Consider the following 20,139-nt stretch of genomic DNA (forward strand, 5'->3'; position numbering starts at 1 on the left):
TCATCTGTCACTTTGACCCCTCTTCCTGTCTAGGTCTAGGGCCGGATTTCATTTTGACATCCTGAGAACCAAGACTCCTTCCTCTAGAGGACAAATAAGTATCCCTCCTCACTAGGCAGAAATTCCTACTTTAACTTGACAAAATTTACAACATAGTTGTCTTCCAGAGGCCCAGCAGGGATTTCTCCCATATGTGACTCATGACCAAGAATATTCTTTGTACGTGAAGCCATTGATTGCCATCTTTAAAAGACTGATTGTCACTATACCCAATTTCTTTTTGAAAATAATTTTGTAATTAATATAGTTCTTTTGGAAATTAATTTATTATTCCAAAATGTGGTACTATTTATGAAGTCTCAATACAACAATACTCATAGAAATTAATTTATTTTCTTTGTCTCTTTCTCCTAATATGAAGCATGTGTCCAAAATACATACAAGTGAGGAGCTGGTGATTCCCCCTTTGACACTTTTAAGTGATCATTGAAAGCCTGAGACTATATAGTGATTGCAGTTCTTAGAAGCAACAGATAACATGGTCCAAAGTGCAGACATCCTGAGAAAATAAAAAAAGGAAAGCTACAGAAAAACAGGGCTTTGAAAACTGGGGACTTGGGTCCTGCTGCTCAAGTAGGTGCTCGATCCTTGATTGCGAGGATTTCAGAGTAAGACTTGGTTCTTTTTTGCCTGAATTATTTGGTTGTCTGCTCACACCTCTGTTTCCACTTGTGTAGAACGTTTGGTGAAACAAATACTTTCTTTTGGTGTACAAAAGAGAGAAATAAATCATTATTATTAGTTGATATATAGAACTTTATCATTTATTCATTTTTTACAGCATGTATCTTCTTTGATCTCCACAGCAAACCTGTGATAAGGAAATTTAGCTTGAGAGTGACTTAATTATTTACTCAGGGTTACCATGTTCATGATCCTGAACACGTCCCTTAACCTCTGTCTACCTCAATTTCTTCTTCTGTAAAATGAGGACAATAATAGCATTTACCTCCCATGGTGATTGTGAGGATAAAATGAGATATGTTATTAATGTTCTCTGTAAACCTTAAAATGCTATTTAAACACTATTATTGTTGTTATTATTATATTAATATTAAATGTAAGGATTTGAACCCAAGTTTCTTCTGACTCCACATCCATTATGCAGTAAAGCATCTTTTGGTTCATACACTTTTAAGTATTCCCATGAGGGAGCAGTTCGGTATATGATATTTAAAATACAATCTAGTACATATCTGTGATTTAATAAAAACCAATTCTTTGTTCCAGTTCAGATAGTCTATTTTTAAAGTACACCATTTAATTCACTTAATGTTTACTATTGAGAAACAGTGTAATGGAGGAAATGAGTCCCAAACTTGGAAGGGAGAGAAATTGAGATATATGTCTGCCAATGTCTCTACAGGCAATGGATTTTTAAAATGACTCCCCTATTGGTAGCCACTTGGTTTCATGAGAGACTATAACAAATATAATTTTTTGATGTTAATTCAGAGTTTTTCATGTCCAACACCTTCCATTCCTGTTCAACAAATTATTTAATATCTAGACATTAGATTCCTGTGTCATCTCTAAGCCTTTGGTGACTCATTTTTTACATTTTTTACATACCTTCCCACATGGTGTTTTGGCTGTCCTCAACTATGACCATCTTTGCATTAAAGTTACTATCAAAAAATCTGCTTATTGAATGGGGACTTCACTAGTTCATCAAGAGAAGGGGTTCCTAATATTTTGGGTTTGTGGACCTGTTGAGCAGTCTGATGAAGCCTGTGAATACCTTAAAAGTGTTTTTAAATACATAGGATTACAAAGCAATTCCATTCTACTGAAATATAGTTATCAAGACAATAAAAGAAAAAAGTTCATGGTCCCCAGCTTAAAGATCCCTATTCTAGAAGATCTTTACTTCCCCATCCTCTGCAACAGATATTGACACATAAGTTGCATTCATCTTCATGAGGCTCTTTATGCAAATGCTTATCATGAGCCCTGCCATCATATGGACAAGAGTTCCATGGAGTGATGCTTCTCATGGCATTGGATGCATGATAAAACTACCTCTTCTTCTTTTGTTTACTTTCCCAAAGAGAACTTCTAAGCCATCTTGTCATTTAGCTCCCATTTGTCATTTCAATATTCGTCTTCTGCTTTCACTTAGAATGAAAATGTGCAGATTCAATGATTCAACTCTTCCTGTAATATGTCTCTTTATGGGTCACTGGACAAGGAGCTCATTTAAAGGACCTGATATTCAATTCATTTTTAGGGATATGCCAATACTGCCTGGTTCTTAACACATACTATGACCTTCTCCATCACTCTATTGCAATTACTGCAGAAGAAGAAAGGGATTGCACAGACCCAAAAAGCCATGTTTTTTTGTTCCATGATTTGCTAGAGCCAAGAATACCTCACCATGTAACTAGCCTACCAGTGGCAAGCCTCTCCTTGCTTAGCTAGGCTTTCCCTCAGAAAACAGGCATCTGCTAAATGGACCAGCCTTTCTCATATTTCAGGACTAGCCTTTACTGATACCTGCTATATTCATCCGGGTAAAACTACTGTGATCTAATGAAGGTAGCCATGCTTCTTTGAGCAAAATTGTAACCATTTTATTTTGGCCCACTCAGACAACTCCATTATTATTTCTCAGCTGCTTGGCCATCACTGAAAACACAAATTTATGAATGGGAATCGAGATAAACTTGACCTCACATGCTTTTATCTGAAATCATTCAGGGAAGCAGATTTTTTAGGAGCATTCATCCAGAGCTGAGAGGAAATGAGCCAAAGAGAAGAGATTAAGATGAAAACCATTATCTCTGTCATTATATCTTTGAAGGAATTGCATATCACTCAAATAACCAATGGGCACTAAGTGCCAAATATGTATGAGTGACCATATGAAGCACTAGAAATACAAAGACAAAAAGGATAGTCTTTAAGGAGCCTACATGCTATTGAGGAGGAGAATCAGTCCATAAGTATTTATTAAATGCCTCCTATGTGCCAGGCAGTAGGAGATAAATATAAAGAATGAAACTCTCCCAGTCTGTTGCCTTTTCTGGTCTTCTAGCAGGCAAAGGAATGGGGCAAGTGGAAATTGTTGAAAAATAATTTGCAGATTACTGGTCTAATTATCTGTTATTTCTGTTTTTGTCCTTTTTCAAGTGGACTGAAGACATTGGGGCTGATGTCTTGACTTGTGGATGAATTGGATTTAAGTGAGGCAGAGATGTGATACTGGACTCTGGGTTCTACTTCTGGTCGTGCTACGAACTAGCTGGGTGGGTCCTCATTTTGTTCATCTAAGATGATGAAGTTGGGCTAAATGAACTCTAAGGTTCTGTCTAGTTCTCATATTCTGTGACCCTAAAATGAATAATTACATGGTCAGTTCCAAGTCCATAAAAAGCACCAATATGAGTTTGTTCACTTGGTCTTAATGCACTCCAGCCTTTGTTAGTGATGGGCTGATTTATGTAGGACATTTGTAGGTGAGTAAAACATAATTTTCAAAGTATTGAAGGCCAAGATCTGCCATTGTGATATTTTTGATTACTGGCATCACATGATGAATGAGTAAATGATATAATTAATTCTCCTCAGTCTTCTGGCAAACCTTTTCTTGGGTACGGTTTTGTTGTCATGAAATCCTGGGATGTTAGAACCACAATGGGCATCTGAAGTCATCTCATCTCCTCCTCTGCCCTCATTTTCTAGATGAGTAAATGGAAACCCAGAGTGGTCCAATGATTCACACAGCAGTTGTTAGATTAGAACCTCAACTTCCTAACTCATAGTCCCCAGTTTTTCCCCATTACAACAAGCTACCTCCACACAGTTGTGCGAGAATCTACTTCAGCCCATTTGGTTCTATTAAATTAGCTCAATGCATCCCAACCAAGGCATCACAGAGAACTCACTGGTATGTCAGACTAAGTCAGGATTTCCCTGTACTTCTGCCTCGAACTCTTTTCTTGATTGGAGTGCTACACAAGCTAGATGACTCAGTGGGTAGTGTTGGCCAGAAGATCTGACTCCTGCCTCAGACACTTACTAGCTATGTGACTCTGGGCAAGTCACTTAACTTCTGCCTGCCTCAGTCTCCTTATCTACAAAATGAGTATAAAAACAGTTCCTATCTCTCAGAGTTTTGAGGATCAAATCAAATAATATATGGTAAACTCTCTGCAAACTTTAAAGTGCAATATAAATGCTACCTACACTAATATTTTTATTTCCCCAAGCTCTGCCACTGACTCCTCCGGGTATGAGTACTGTGTCGGTTAAGAATCTCAGAGGTACTTAAGGTCAATAAAACGTAAAATTGCTAAGTTCTCTTGGGCTTTTTGTTCTCTGCCCTTCTGGTCTGAACATTGCAGGTTCTCCATCCTATTCTGAAATCAAAGGGACACAGCTGCAGGCTCGAGCTGTCCCTGAATTTCCTAATCATTGCTTGCTGTGGTGCTCCTTGAGTAGATAGTTGTATTAGAGTCGACCTCTTTGGCTTCTGATCACCATCTTATTGTTGGTCTTTTTCGAGAATGAAGGATAAGCAACAATCACAGATGCTTTTGAGAACCATTTTTTGATCCATGTTGATGAAAGAAGTACTTATGTTGCTGAAATTGGCATGGTGCTGGATAAGGAGTCAGTTGGTGGCTCTGCCCCTTACTGACTTCATGAGCTTAAACAGATCTTTTGACATCTGGGGACCTTGATCTCCTTATTTATAAAATGAAAAGGTTGGACTAAATGTCCTCTAAGGTCCATTGTAGTTCTAAATCTGTTGTCCTATGATCTTCCAGAAATCAGAGACACCGAAAGTATTTCTGTGTTCTATGGGAGTGGAGTTTCACACATGACATGTTTTTAAAGTAATATATTTGACTGAGTGTATAGATATAGATACAGATGTATACATGTAGATATATAAAATAAATATATATAAATGTGTGTGTGGATGTGAGTGTACTGTTAGTGCAAGAACACTGGAGCAGGATTTGGGAGACCTAGGTTATTGTGAGGTTCAAATGAAATCATGTGTGTTAATTGAGTTTTAACTACAAAGCACAGTGTAATTGATGATTATTGTGGTGCTGTGATCTTAGGCACTGGATTCTGTAGTGTCTTCATTTCTAAAATGAGGTGATTGAGCTGCTGTATGTGTGTGTGTGCGCGCACACAAAAAGACATTTGTTACACATCATGTTCTTGCTACCTCTTCTTTTCATTTTTATATATACACATATACATATAGAAAATTTATGTGTATGCCTGTGTTTATGCATATATGTACATGTACACTTATGCAAATATGTGCGTATTGTGTGTATGTATACATACATCTATGTATGTTTTGTGAACTTGTATATAAAAAGATATATATTATACATATATGTCTTTGCTATTTCTCCATTTTACACAATACACATAAACACATGCATATGTAATATATAAGTGCATCTATAAAAATGTGAGTATACACATACGTATGTGTGTTTATACATCATTCATGAATGTGTCAGTTTTTATATGTAAACATGTATACATAAACATATGTGTTGACACTTGTGCAGTGTGTTACTGTGCATTGCAAACATACATGTGTATGTGCGAATACATATACATGTGTGTGCACATGGTTGTATGTGTCTCTATATGTAAAAATATGTGTATGCATATACATGCATACGTGGATGGATGGATAGCAGCTGACCAACAAGTTTGTCATACACACATTCTAAGCTGATACCACTGAAGGAAAAGCATTTTATTTTGAAAGATCAAATTCTAAGAAACATTACCCTAAGGACATGTTCATATTACATGATTGTATATACCACTGGGTAGCTGACTGAATGTTTTTGATTGGGTAGATCCCCAGTTATGATGTCCTTGACTGTTAGATGGCTGCTCTGCTGACTGAGTCAGGTGAAATCACTCTGTTGTGCTGCAGCCCTAATGATTCATATCTTAATTGATTGCAGTAATCAGATCAATGGAGAGGCAGCAGAGGGCAGTAGAGAATGGGCTGACCATGGTGGACCCAGAGAACCTGGATCCAAAGCCTATCTCTGACACTACCTGTATGACCCGGGGCAAATCTATTCATCTCCTTTGGCTTCAGTTTCCTTATTTGTAAAAGGAGGAGGTTGGACTATATGGCCTTAGAGGTCCCTTTTGGCTCTCCATCAATAGTCTTAGGATCTGATGACTTTGTGAGCATGGCTAAATTACCTAATTCCTCAACACTCTAGGGAACTCTCTAAGAGTATAAATTATAGATTCACTATCAACTGGCAGGGAGAGATTACACACAAAAAAAAATGAAAATAAGGCAAGGTCCACCTGGTCCATGTAGGTCAGGAGATTTCAGCACAGTATTCATAAGGCTGAATTTCATCATAACTTTATTGGAAAAATCTTGATTTCACAGTCACAGAGTGAACTCTTAACCATGGTCACAATCTTACTCATGGGCTGAAGCGAAAAATGAAGAGAAAACTGTGAAGAGGCAGTTGGATCAACCTGGACTGAGAGCTAGAGAATTTGGGTTTAAACCCATCTCTGCTGCTTGCTACCTGTGTGATCCTGGGCGAGTTATGTCGTCTTTACTGACCCTGTTTCCTCTCCTCTGCTCTGCATTGGAGCAAATGATTCCTAGAGGCCCTCCCAGTTCTAAATCTGTGATTCCATGGAAATGGATCAACAACCCAATGTATATAGTTCCTTGCGAGGAAAAACAAAGGAAATGTTCCGTTTGAATGCTGGGTCTTTTGTGCCTTCATGTGAATTTTGTATTGTCATGTCATCCCAGTTAAAGAAAAGCAGTGGGTTTCCAGTTGTTCAGTTCAATGGACATTTATTAAGGGCCTACTATGCGTCAGGCATTATGCTAGATGCTGGGAATACAAGGATAAAAAATGATGTCACCCCTGTTTTAAATCTAAGCCCTTTCTCCTATTCTAGTCTTACCCTTCTCTACACATTCTGCAATCCAACTACCCTGGCCTCTTGCAGCTCCTCACACATGATACTCCATCTCTCTGCTTTTGCTCTGGCTGTGCCCCATGCCTGGTGCACTCCACCTCCTCACCTCTGCCTCCTAGTGTCCCTGGCTTCCTTCAAGACTCAGCACAAATCCCATCTTCTGCAGGAGCCCTTTCCTACACCTCCTCTCTCCCCGCTAATGCCTTCTTGTTAAGATTCCCTTCCATTCAGTTGTTTCAGTCATGTCCAACTCTTCATGACCCCATTTAGAGTTTTCTTGCCAGAGACAGTGGAGTGGTTTTTCATTTCCTTCTCCAGCATGTTTTGCAGATGTGGAAACTAAGGCAAGCAGAGTGAAATGGCGTGCCCAGGGTCACAAAACTAGCAGGTGTCTGAATTCAAATTTGAACTCAGGTCTTCCTGACTGATTGTGTGCACTACGGCAACCCCTAGTTGCCCCACCTTCCATTTATACTGTACATAGCTTACATTCTTGTGCATACATAGTCATTTCCATGTTTTCTTCTCTCTTACAGTGGGAGCTCCTAGAGGGGAAATACAGTGTTTTTGTTTTTCTTTTTAAATGCCTCCTCCACCACCACCACCCCTCCCCCAGGGATTAGCACAGTGTTTGGCAGATGTAAAGTGCATAATAAATGTTGATTGACTGCCTGGTTAGTAGCAGGGTTCAATACAAAGAATGTAGTAAAATTAAGTCTGGAAAGACAAGTTGGAACCAGATTATGGAAGGCAGTTAGTGAGGGCTCAGAATTTTATAATTTATTCTGTTGACCATCAGGAACTACTAACCAAGTTTTGAGCAGAAGGGTGACTCAGTCAGACTTTTGCTTCACAGCAATCACCTCGTAAATTGCGAGTTTACTTCCCAGTCAATCTAGAGAATTTTGATAGGGGCTGATTTTCTCTAACCTAAATGTCCTGAATTAGTTGTTAATTATGTAGCTCATTTTTGGTTTTGGTTGGTTAGCTATGGTCATAAATGTATTTCTAGTCAATAGGTGACTTTTCTTGTACAAAAATATTCCCTAGTTTGTTACTTGATGGAAAGGAATGTGGAGGGTTGGACTTTACCTGCTCCTAGGTTGATGAGTTAGTTTGATGAGTTAATTTCATTAATTTCATAAAAAGAATTTAGAGAAGCTTTCCATGAATACATTTAGAAAGGTGATGAGATGATCGTGTTAAGTAGGGAATGTTTCATTTTGGTTCATTTAGGGTGACATTGTTCTTTTGGAGGTAAGAGGTTCTTCCTAACTAGGAAATCTTCTAGATGCTTCCTTAAAACATTGATATCATGAATTTGCTTCTTGTAGAGTTTGTGGCTAGATGGTACAGTAGATAGAGGACTGGGTCTGGAGTCAGGAAGATCTGAATTCAAATTTTACCTCAGACATTACTAGGTGTATAACCCTAGGGAGGCACTTAGCATCTATCAGCCTCAGTTTCCTCATCTGTAAAATGGAGATAGTAATAGCACCTACCTCATAGGGCTATTGTGAGGATCAAATTACGTAATATTTATAAAATGCTTCACACAATGCCTGGCACGTAGTAGGTGCTTAATAAATGGTTTTTTCCCCCTTCTTCTTCCCTATGGAATATCAACTATGAAGTCTTGCCTTTTTCCTCCTGATACTCTCAGTGAGGCCCTCAATGGAATTATTCTTATTAAAATTTTATATAGATGAAATTGTAAACCCATGGGTCAGTAGTCCTTTGTTTAGTCTAAAACAAATGGTTTTTAACCTTTTTATGTGTCATAGACCCCTTTGGCAGTCTGGTAAGGCTCACAGATCCCTTATCAGCATAAGGTTATACTGTCGCTGTTTCAATTCAGAATTGAATAAAAAGCTAAATAGCAATAGAGGTTGGTGAAAATCAAGATGTAATTTATTTCCCATCCAAGTTCCCAGACCCCCTGAAATCTAGCCATGGCATCCTGATTGGGGAGTGATGGTGGGAGCCTGAGGAGCCCAGGTTAAGAATCCCTGAACTAATACTTGTCTCATGATTTTGCTTATGGACTGATGGCTTAATAATTTGTATCACCTTCAATATAGACTTCAGTGGTATAGACATGGTCCAGTCTAACTACTTCTCCCATCTTGTTTTCCCCCAATGTTATTTCCACTTCCTTCATAAGTACATCTGGGGACTATGATGTTTGATTGCAAACGTAGATGGTCCACTCTCCTTAATGGTGAAAGAAAGGAGAGCTAAATACTTTTGCAGATCTTTTCATTGTTTCCTCTGTTTGTTGGCCTTTGGTATTCATCTTTAATGGAGAGAACTAGGCTCATCTAAACATCTTGCCAGTTTCCCAAAGGCAATCCAGACCACGTCACCTCATTGTGATGACTTTATGCTGATTTCTTCTCTCCATTGAAGCTCATTATTTCATGAGGCAGTATGTCTCAGAATCTGCTGCTTTCCTTCTCTGTAAGATTTTACAAATAAGTTAATATTCTACACCAGTATTGCCCTAGGCTGCCTTAGCTCGGCTTGCCAAGTAAGCCAAGTGCTTGTTGACTAAGGTGGGATTTAAAGTCTCTCAAAGGAAATGACATGTGCTTGCAGTTTTCTCATTATGGGAGTTGGTTCCTATTGGTTACACTTGGAGCAGTAGACTAAGCAGTGGTTCTGGAATCTGAGGACCTGAGTTCAAATCGTCCCTCCAATGCTTATTGCCTGGGTGCATATCATTTGCCTTTCTTGGGTGTCAGATTCCTACCTTATCAAGCTCTTCATGGAATTTCCCTTCCATCTGTTGCAATGGATAGTGCATAAGTTGCAATTATTTTTTCTGGTGGTCTTTTTGCAAATATATCATGATCATTGCAATAAATGATTAAAAAATCTTCAATGAAATGGTATTTTTGTTGACTTTGTAATAGAGATAGAGATTACAGACTGGACCTGTAATATAAAGATATTATATAAGGATATAGGGAGTTCCTAGATGAGAAAGGCCCTCTACCAAGGCTGATTGGCGTCTTCTTTTCCACTTACAGTTTTAGAGTTGTCTAGAGCACTAAAAGGTTAATATGACTTTCCCAGGGTCACGTAGACAGGATGGTTCATAAGCAGGACTTGAATCTTGGTCTCCCTTACTTTGAGCCAAACAGCTCTTTGGCCACTATGTCACAGGATCTCTCATGTTATCTATGGACACATGGTAAAATAGACTCTTCCAGTTCCTTTATTTGCCCAAGATGAACCTATGAGCCTTCCTTTCCATGAGTGGCAACCACCTTCTGATTTCTAGTTTTGTTTATAGCAAAAGTGTCAGGGTTGATGTAATTCATTTTCTCCAATAGGATATCTGCTTGCTGATCACCAAACAAGGAACACATATTTAGAGTACCAGAAGTGAAGTTAATGCTGTAAATGGTTTAAAAATGATGTGATTCTTAGTACTGTCTGCCATCTTTTCAATCATTTCTGCCAGTGTCACTTCTGAAGAGGAAGGAGGCTGTACAGGTATGGAAGCTATTTTGTATTTTCTTTTCATTCATGGGCTGCCTTGGTCAAAGAATTCATCACCAAGTAGTCCATTGACTGGTCACAGGCTTTTCTGTACTCAACAAGGCTGGTCCTTAGAAAGCAGATGTTGATGCTTCCAGAATTTCATCTGAAGCTATTCCATAATAGTTGAACCTATTGGAGTTTACTCTTTACTGATATAACCTGCAACAATCCGCATCTATGGTGAGGCACTCAAGGAGGACTTCACAGAGCACTGCAGAACACTTGTTTATAGTTGTTTGATTTCCCTTTGTGACTTCCTAAAATGTATATAAAACATACTTAGCAATTTTCATGATGTACTGATAATGGGCTTCACTATCTGTCACCAGATAGTCAATTCTAGGCATCCCTCTGATGGAATTTTTTTCATCAAAATGTATTTGTCAATAGTAGACTATTAGATAATAACTTCACAACTGGTATTTACCTTCCATCAATGCAAGAATGTCAATCAAACTGAAGCTCAGCGGACTAATAATGAACAATTAAAATAGACAAATGTCTGGGAGTTTGACAGATTTGAATGTAAGACTTTCTAGCCTTGTCTCCATGGAATATCTCTTTTTTAAAGAGATAAAGAAAAGCTCCCTCTTACATCATCATTCTATGAATGCAACCTCATTCACATTGAGCTTCATGAATGCTTCCTAGACAGCTAATGGTGTTAGATCCAGAATCCACCATTCAAAGTATTTTTTCTACATTTTCATATCATCATAATCCTAAATTATATCCAGGTTTTAAGTGACTCATATGTTGTATTTCAAAGGGGATCATTTCCTAAATAAAAAATTTCCTCCCAAAGTCCTTTTGTTGTAGAGACAAATCAGTAGTACCACCCAAAACATGGATAATTCCAGGTAGTTATCTTTGGTCGGTTGAATGAGTGGGGGGTGAGTAGGGACTGTTTTGGCAGCAATTCCAATATGAGGCAGCATCTTTGTATCTCTTCGTGATGTTGAGCTTTGTTTTGTTTTTAAGAGTTAGAGGTCTGGCTGCAGTTTTTCTTTGTCATTACAAATCATTCCCATTGGAAATTACTGTTCTCCATGTGTGTTCTATAATCCTTTAAAGGATTCTAATTATACCATTTCCTGTGTGAGATTTTAAAATAAGTGACAGAAAGTACCAAGTTATAACAAGATGAAAGATTTGAGTACCGGAAGAATCATAAGATCATCAACTTACAGCTAGAAGAGAGCTCAGAGACCATCTAGTCCAAGCCCCTCTATTTACAGATGGGGAAACTGAGGCCCAGAAATGCCAAGTCATGTATCATGGCTGGAGAAGTTTGGAGGTAATCTGGTCCAATTTCCTCTTCTCCCATTTTTTAAATAAGGAAAGTGAAGTGATTTGCCTGAGGTTACACAGACAGTAAATATAAGACTTGAGATTTGAATCCAGATCCTCTGATTCCAGAGCCCATGGCTTTACCACTGAACCATTCTGCTTTCCTACTTCATAGAGCATAAGAAATGAAACTCATCAAAATCCGTATTTTTAAGAAGAAGAAAACAGTCCAGGTTTCCTGCCAGATTTGGTGGAAGGACCCCATAGGACCCCAGTTCAAATATTGTCTACCATTATCTACCTGTGTGATCTTGGCCAAATCACTTAGCTCTTTGGGTTTCCCTTTCTTCATCTTTGTATAAGTAGCCCTAACATAGAGCCTTTACAATCCTCTTCAGCTCTAAATCTAGGAGCCCTTGAATTTATTTTTTGCATTAAAGACATAACTAGTCATGGACACACAATCTCAGAAACTCAGAATTGGAAGAGACCTCAGAGGCTACAAGATCCTTCAAAGATACATCTTTGTAAAAAAAAAATCCCCTAATATCCACAACACAAACATCCATCTTTTGCTCATGGACCATTTGGGTCATAACTCAGAGTCCATTATCAATTAATCAAATCAAATGACAAGATCCCATTAAAGGTCAAATGCACATTTCATATGGTCACAGATTTAATTTAAAGGTGGAAAGTACTTTATAGACCATTGAATTCAACCCCCTCATTTGACAGATGAGGAACCTGATAGAATCAGAGTGCATTTTTAGGGTTAGGGTTAGGATTATGAAATGACTTACCCAGAGTCACACAGTTAGTGAGTGTCTGAGGTGAGACTTTTGCCCTTTCTACTATTCTGGTTTTTCATGGTGAAGTCTTTAAGCCTCTTGAGTGATATTGAACCTTGATGGAAGGTGAATATATAAAAGTTATTCATTCCTTCAGTAGAGTAAAGGCTCCCACAGTCATCCTCAGGATGTATGTGAGATCGTGGCAATCCAGCAAAATGACATGTTTATCAACACATTCCCCTTCCCTCTGGGAAAACTTCTCCTTCATCTTTCTTTCTCTAAGCCTCCTTCCAGCTGATGTGTCAAAAGTAATGCAAGCATGGTGTGGTCTCGGAGCATATGCCCTTGTTTCTGTCAGCAGGAAATAAATGCCCCATTTGGATTTCTCTCTCTCGTTCTCTCTCCCTTTCTCTCCCTCTCTCTCTCAGTCTCTCTCATGCGCGCACGCACGCACACACACACACACACACACACACACACACACACACACACACACACACACATGCTCAAGTGTGATTCCAAGTGGGTACCCGGTGACATCGCAGGAGGACGAGCCAAGCATCAAACATATGCTGAACTTGGGCGCGTTTGAAACAGCATCATGGTACAATATTGCTCCCTTCATTCTGATGCTGCCAGAGGGACTAAATGACAGCCAAACAGAAATACCATGTACCCAGAGTTCCCTTCTCTGAAGAGTCTGGGAAAAACAAAGGAAGATAGATTTGGTGTGACCTTTATTTGGGCTAGAGTGCAGGGAATGGCATTAAAAACTGATAGAAAGAATTGATTAGCCAGTTTCTCCTCTAGAATCTCAGTAGAATATAAGCTCCTTGAGACCAGGATCTGTGTTGTTTTTCATCTTTGTCTTCCCATGGCTTAGTAAGGAAGACTTCCATCATGCAGGGAGATTCCGCCCCCCCCCCCCCCAATTGTGGTCAACCCATGGGAAAATATGAACAAGAATGGTACAGACTGGACTGGCAGGGGTGAGTAGGGGGGAATTGTTGGGGGGAAGTTTTCAAATGATTGCATGCAAGATCCATTGGAATACTGGTATATCCCCAGGGTTTGGCACAATGCCTCACACATAGTAGGATCTTAACAAATTCTTGTGGATTTCAGTTAAATTGAATTAAAACCATGAAATGTGACAGACACTGATGGATGAGATATAGAATAAATGATTTCCTCTTTCATTCCACCACCACACATCCAAAAAGCCAATTGCTTTTCATAGGATATTAATAGAGCTGGAAGGTCTATTAAGATGAAAGGTCATGCCGTCAGACCCCTCATTTTACAGATGATGAAACTGAGGTGTAGAGAATCCATAGCCCTTAGAAACCATCTAGACTAAGGCCCTCATTTTAGAGGTGAGAAACCAAGACCCAGAAGGTTTCTCTGTACATCTTATATGAACATAATGGTCTGTATATTGTCTCTCCTGTTAGAACATGAGTTTGTAGAGGACAGGCATAGCATTTTTGCCTTTTCTTATATTCCCAGCATTTGGTACGGTGCCCAGTGCACAGTGACATTTCATAATTGCTTATTGATTGGTTTATTAAGTGACTTGGCCTTGGACACAAGTAGCAAGTAGCAGAGCCCGAGTTTAGGTCTGGATCCCCAGACTCCAAATTCCAGGGTTTTATCCACTGTGACAAGTTACTCATTTGACCCCAAATTCATCCCCCTTTCTACTCTACCCTACTGACTCTAGCCTTGCCCAAAATGGGTGTTGCTTTAAGGTTGTTTCTAGTCAGTCAAATCAACAAGCATTTACTGAGCACCTACTATGTGCTGGTCATATATGGGGGCCCCAGAGACCCTTGTTTGACTTTAATGGCCTAAGGATAGGTCAATTGATCAGTAAAGTGAGATGATAAACAGACAGACAGATAGATAGACAAACAGACGGATAGACAGATAGACGGACGGACGGACGGACGGACGGACAGACAGACAGACAGACAGACAGACAGACAGACAGACAGACAGACAGATAGATAGATAGATAGATAGATAGATAGATAGATAGATAGATAGATAGATAGATAGATAGTTGATAGATTACAATAGGTAGATATCTATTAGATAGATATCTGTCCCCATTAGAATTCATCATAACTTGAGGGTGCTATGAATGAGCCTCATTTTAAGAAAAACAAATGTTCAATTAGAGCTTTCTAAATAGATAAAAGAGAGGACATGTGCTGTGTGTGCTTTACCAAAGGATAATTTAAATTTTAAAATATTTGCAACATGGTTCCCTTAAATAGCCAGGGGTACGTTTCAAAATGTAAAGCAGCATGATGAAACAAAAGCAGCACCAGACTGAGAGAACAAGAACTTGGGTTCAAATCCCAGCTCTGTTGATTACGACCTGTGTTACTTTGGGCCTCCCTGGGCCTCAGATTGTCTGTAAAATCAGAGGATTGGACTAGATGAGTGCTACTCCCCCAAATCTAGGCTTTTGATTGCATAATTCACTTTTGCAGAAATTCTGTTGACAAACAACTTTCCATGAACACATATAGTACACAATGCAAGGAATGCCAAAAGGAGCCTTTAAAAAATTCCTTTAATTAGATAGAGTTCATAAAAAATTCCCAAAGTCCTCTCACTGTGGAATTCTCAATCTGAGAAAATAGATTAATCAACAAGTTTTGAAATGATGAAGATGCACACTTGGGTTATTCCCTTCCTAGCAGCTTTCACCAAAGAAAGCAAAGAAGTAAGATTCCATAGCCTTATCTCCACTGTCAAGATAGAAAGACTTGTGGAAGAGCTAAGAAGGAAAATAAGTTTGTAGCAAGGAGAAAATTCAACCGTTGAGCCTCCTTCCATTATGTTTTTACACTAGATTAATTTTCTACTCATTGTAATGAGGAACACAGACTATAGTAAATTGAGACAAAATTGGACAATGATTTAATTCTCCATGTCTGCACCTCCACGATTTAGTTATTTTTTTTCCCTCTCAGAGGAAAATTAACCCAAAAGAAAACACTTTGGGATCTTTGGATGGAGGGTGCTTTATAAATCCAATTGGATAAGTCTTGTTATTTTTTATTGCTTTTATTTTCTCCCTGGGCAGTATAGCAGGAAAAACAATGCCATATATCGTATCATTCCATTTCCTTAATATCTTTACACTCAGACATACCACTCCCTCTCTTGCCTTATTCTGTGCTCTGCCCACATGCATAGACATATTCTGAAAAAGAAAGTTACCAAAAGGTGACATCAAGAGAAGCCAAATTTATTAACTTTCCCGCATGTCTACAAACAGATTTTCCCAAGGCCCTGATGGAGTTCTTCTCATACTGAAAGTGTGCAAGGAAAAGCTAACACTGATCTCTGCAACTTGAAAGACATGGGAAATGAATAGAGAAACGACAGAAGAAAAATCGGAGGTCAGGACATAAGAATTAATAGAATAGGGCCATAGGGCACTCTGGAGAATAAGGGAGGGCTACTTGGGAACTTAATCCTATTAAGTGACTGGCTAGGAAGGCATTTAGAAGATTGAGTTAATTGGGTCACACTCCTGTGGGCAGGTGAAAAGTAAGATATTTTCCATCGGCCAGAACTGGGCTCTTTTGTTTGGCTGGTTGCTGCTCTGTTTGCTTGGTCTAAAGCAGCCAAGGAGAATATCAGTACAGATTAGACCCCCAAAACAAGCAGCCCTGGGAATTCAGACAGAGGCTCTCAGTTGTCCCATAACAGAGTTGCCCAAGCCTCCAGTGTTCATGGGGATTGAGACAAACAAAAAGCCATCTTCCTTAGAAGCTCAGTCATTGCTTTTCTCTTGGCTCGACTTTGACAATCTATCATTAACAAGAGGCTTGCCCCACAGGTGTTGGAAGCAGGTGCCTTTTCCTGCATCCCATCTTTTCTCTGCTGTTGGAACAGGGAGAGTAAAAGCCAGAGGACTGGCTCAGCCTTTAACTGTCTTCATGACCTGGGCAAGTCACCTTATCCCTCTCTGGGGCTCAGTTTCTTCCTTTGGACAAATGAAAGTCCTGGACAAAATGACCTCAATGGGCCTTTGCAGTCCTGACCTTCTGTGATTCTTCCCCCATCTAGTTCAGCTTTGTCTCAGTTTAATGAGCATTTATTAAAGTACTGCCAGATTCTGCTGAGTGCTGAGGATAAAGAGGAGGGGAAAAAGAGCCTCTGCCATCAAGGTTCATACATGGAGGAGGAGTAGGGGGAGACAAGATATAAATTGGTACTTACAAGATATATATGTGTATATGTATGTATACATATATATGTATGCATGTGTGTATATATGTGTATATACATATATGTGTGTATATACATACACAGAAGGTAATCCAGGTGGCACAGTGAACAGATTGCCAGGCCTAGAGTTAAGAATACTCATCTCCCTGAGTTTAAAACTGATCTCACACACTTATTAGCTGTGTGACCCTGGGCAAGTCACTTAACTATGTTTGCCTCAGTTTCTTCATCTGTAAAATGAGCTGGAAAAGGAAATGGCAAACTACTCCAGTATCTTTGCCAAGAAAACCTTAAATGTGGTCACCAAGAGTCAGACACGACTGACTAACAACAGAATCTCAGAAAGGAAGGCACTAGCATCTGGGGATGTATCTCACTGTTAAAAAGAAAATAAAATCCTAGGGCCAAAGAAGAGAAGGAAAGACCCGCTTAGCCTCTATTTACTTGCAAATTCCAAAATAACCTATTCTAAAGTGGAGTGAGCTTCTTAAACTTACTAAGTCAACAATGAATTGTGATTATTATAGTTGTAATGTATCAATAACAATGTAAAAACTCCTTTTCCTTTATGGATGCAAATTCTCTAGCCTGTTCATAATCCATTAGTCTTAGAGATTTGCCTGAAGCTCACGCAATTTACATGATTGGAGAAGTCATGGTGTGGTGATTAGATACTGGCACTGGACTTGAAGTGAGACATGTCCAGATCTCACCTCTGACATTAGTTGGGAAATCTTTGCCAAGTGCGCCCTCCCCTGAAGTGTATGATGAGGAGGATGGACTCTGCCCCCTTCAAAGTTCTCTACTTCTGAATCTCCATGAGTCTACAAGTCTGAGATCACAGAGCTAGAAAGTGGCAAAGGCTGGATTTGAAGCCTTTCTGAGAGCTGTGTGACATGATGTATAGAGAGTCAGCCCCAAAGCCTAAAAGACCTGCCTTCAGGTCTTCTGTGTTTTACTTACTGGTCTTATGAATGTGGGCAAGACCTTTAGCTTCTCAGTGCTTGAAAAGAAGATGCCAGTCTGCATTAGTAGAGGGACTTTCCTCTTCCTGGAGTTCTTTATATCAATTAAATCACTGACAGCCCCTATCCCTTTCTGACTCCAAGTCTTGCCCTCTATCCACACTGATGCTTAGACGCCCAGTTTGACCTGTAATCTCACTGATGTAGATGTTTCTTTCAATAATGCAAATCTGAACTCATCCAGACCTGCAGATTCTGGGTGATTTTTGTCTGTGTCTTCTCCTAATTCACAGAGAGTTCATCCAGGATGCTGTTCGGGGCTTTGTTTTGACTTCACAAAGATATTAATGAAACTAGTTGAGTTGGACCCTTGCCACGTGAAAAGCTCATTTTTTATGTTCATACATGCCTTTAACAACATTCTTCAGTTCTTGTCTCTCATGGGTTCTCCTCTGTTCTCTTCCATCTATCTCCATGCTCTCTTCCAGGCTTCTAGAGAACATACCATTCATTCCATGACCCACAGACATACACAAGAGATCCTGCATAGCCTCCTTAAGAAATAATAGTAATAGCACTAACAATAACAATAATTACCAAACCAAAATTGAATATTGTTAACTTGGGTGACCTGTGGATCCCAACTTTCCAGTTTTCCAACATCTCAACTCACCAGGACCGAAAACCCCACAAAGCTAAATAATGCAGACTTTCTATATGAGTCAGAATATTTCCTGGAATTCTGGATTTTAAGTGTTTCTCTTTAAAAGGGCTTGTTCAGGTTATAGCCTGAGCTCACATATGATCAAATGGCCCTTCTTTTTGGTCTTTTAAAAATCCATCATAGGATGGTGCAGACTATGTGAAGAGTTTTTTCTTATGCTCCCTTGGGGGTAATATTCTTCTGGTACTAATATATGCATCCCCACTCTTTTTATAGCTTCATATGGAATTCAAAGAGTGGGTTTGTACTCTACTTTATCTACTTCATTTTAAAACATGCTGCACTCATCCTATGCCAAGGCCAAGTTTAAACTGCAGCCTGATACAGGAGATACAAAAGAGATACAAAAACTCTTCCCTGCCCCCATTCTGTTTTAAATGATGGGCACAGTAATTGGTGGCTAATGAGATGTAAGTGCTTGAGGCTGAGACACTCTGGTTCATACATGCGTCTGCCCCAATCCCATCCCCCTCCTGTTTCCCAATCACCAGACTGGTGATCATGCCAAATTTTCTCTGAGCTGGAGGAGAGGTTGTTTTTCCATGTTGCAGTCTATGTAGCTCCAATCTGCGGTCAACATCGCAGAGAGAGCAGTTTCTAATTCTTGTTCAACTTTTCAGGAGACTGAGTCAGCAAAAATAGCAGGTCTATGAATCAGAAACCTGGCAGCCAGAGGGGACATAAATAAATTCTCTGGTCTCCTCCCCCTTATTTTAGGCAGGTGTGGTATTATTCTCATTGTATAGATGAGACAGCTGAGAAGAGTCAGAAAGGCTTAATGCTCAAAGCCACATAGCTAATAGGAAGTGGGAACTGAAAGACACCTAAGAAGTCCTTTTATCCAATCTCCTCCCACTGTTTTGTCAATTAGTCAATCAATAACCACATGTGGCTACTATATGACAGTCACTGTTCTAATTATTCTATTTTGATGAGAGAAATTCAGTCCCAGAAGAGTAACTTGCCCCAGTATACCTAGATGATAAATAACAGGATTAGAATTTGAACCTATGGCTTCTGACTCCCCAGTCAGTGTTCTTTACACTGCATTCCATCTGGTGCCTCTTGGTATAGGATTCTGGTGCCCTGCTTCCACTAGCACTAAATTTAGGTTTCAGAGGATTTCCACAAGCTTTAAATTCATTGTATCTATTTTAATTGGTAAAAATAGGGGACTTCACATTTTGAGATTCTGTTTACACATTTAGTCAGTGTGAAGCAGCAAGATCTTAGCTGACTCATTCACAGAGCCTATGCCTTCCATACAGTAGGAGCTTAATAAATGCTTGTTGCATTAAATTGAATCAAAACCAAAAAATATGAAAAAGACACTGTTTGAGATGAGGTAGGTGATAATTTTGTTCCTGGCTCTCTCCTGCCCCATCACCTCCCCATCCCCACCTAAAAAGCTGATTCCTTTGGGGAATTTTCTTGGCAGAGATACTGGAGTGGTTTGCCATTTCCTTCTCCAGTTCATTAAACAGATGAGGAAACTGAGGCAACAGGGTTAAGTGACTTGCCTAGGGTCACATAGTTAGTAAGG

General features: G+C 39.3%; 1 protein-coding gene across 4 annotated transcripts in view; it reads left to right on the forward strand.

The window, feature by feature from the left end:
• Window positions 1–20,139, forward strand: part of THRB (thyroid hormone receptor beta) — a 438,230-nt gene that overhangs the window by 113,008 nt on the left and 305,083 nt on the right. Inside the window, exon 1 of one of the 4 annotated variants that reach the window (XM_072651179.1) lies at window positions 5,556–10,521. The exons of the other annotated variants lie outside the window; for them this stretch is intronic. The gene's annotated coding sequence lies outside the window, so the exon portion shown is untranslated. Of the gene's footprint in view, window positions 1–5,555; window positions 10,522–20,139 lie in introns of those variants that run through there. 4 annotated transcript variants of the gene reach the window in all.

The sequence above is a fragment of the Notamacropus eugenii genome, chromosome 3, assembly GCF_028372415.1.
Source record: "Notamacropus eugenii isolate mMacEug1 chromosome 3, mMacEug1.pri_v2, whole genome shotgun sequence".
In the NCBI taxonomy this organism is placed as follows: Eukaryota; Metazoa; Chordata; class Mammalia; order Diprotodontia; family Macropodidae; genus Notamacropus; species Notamacropus eugenii.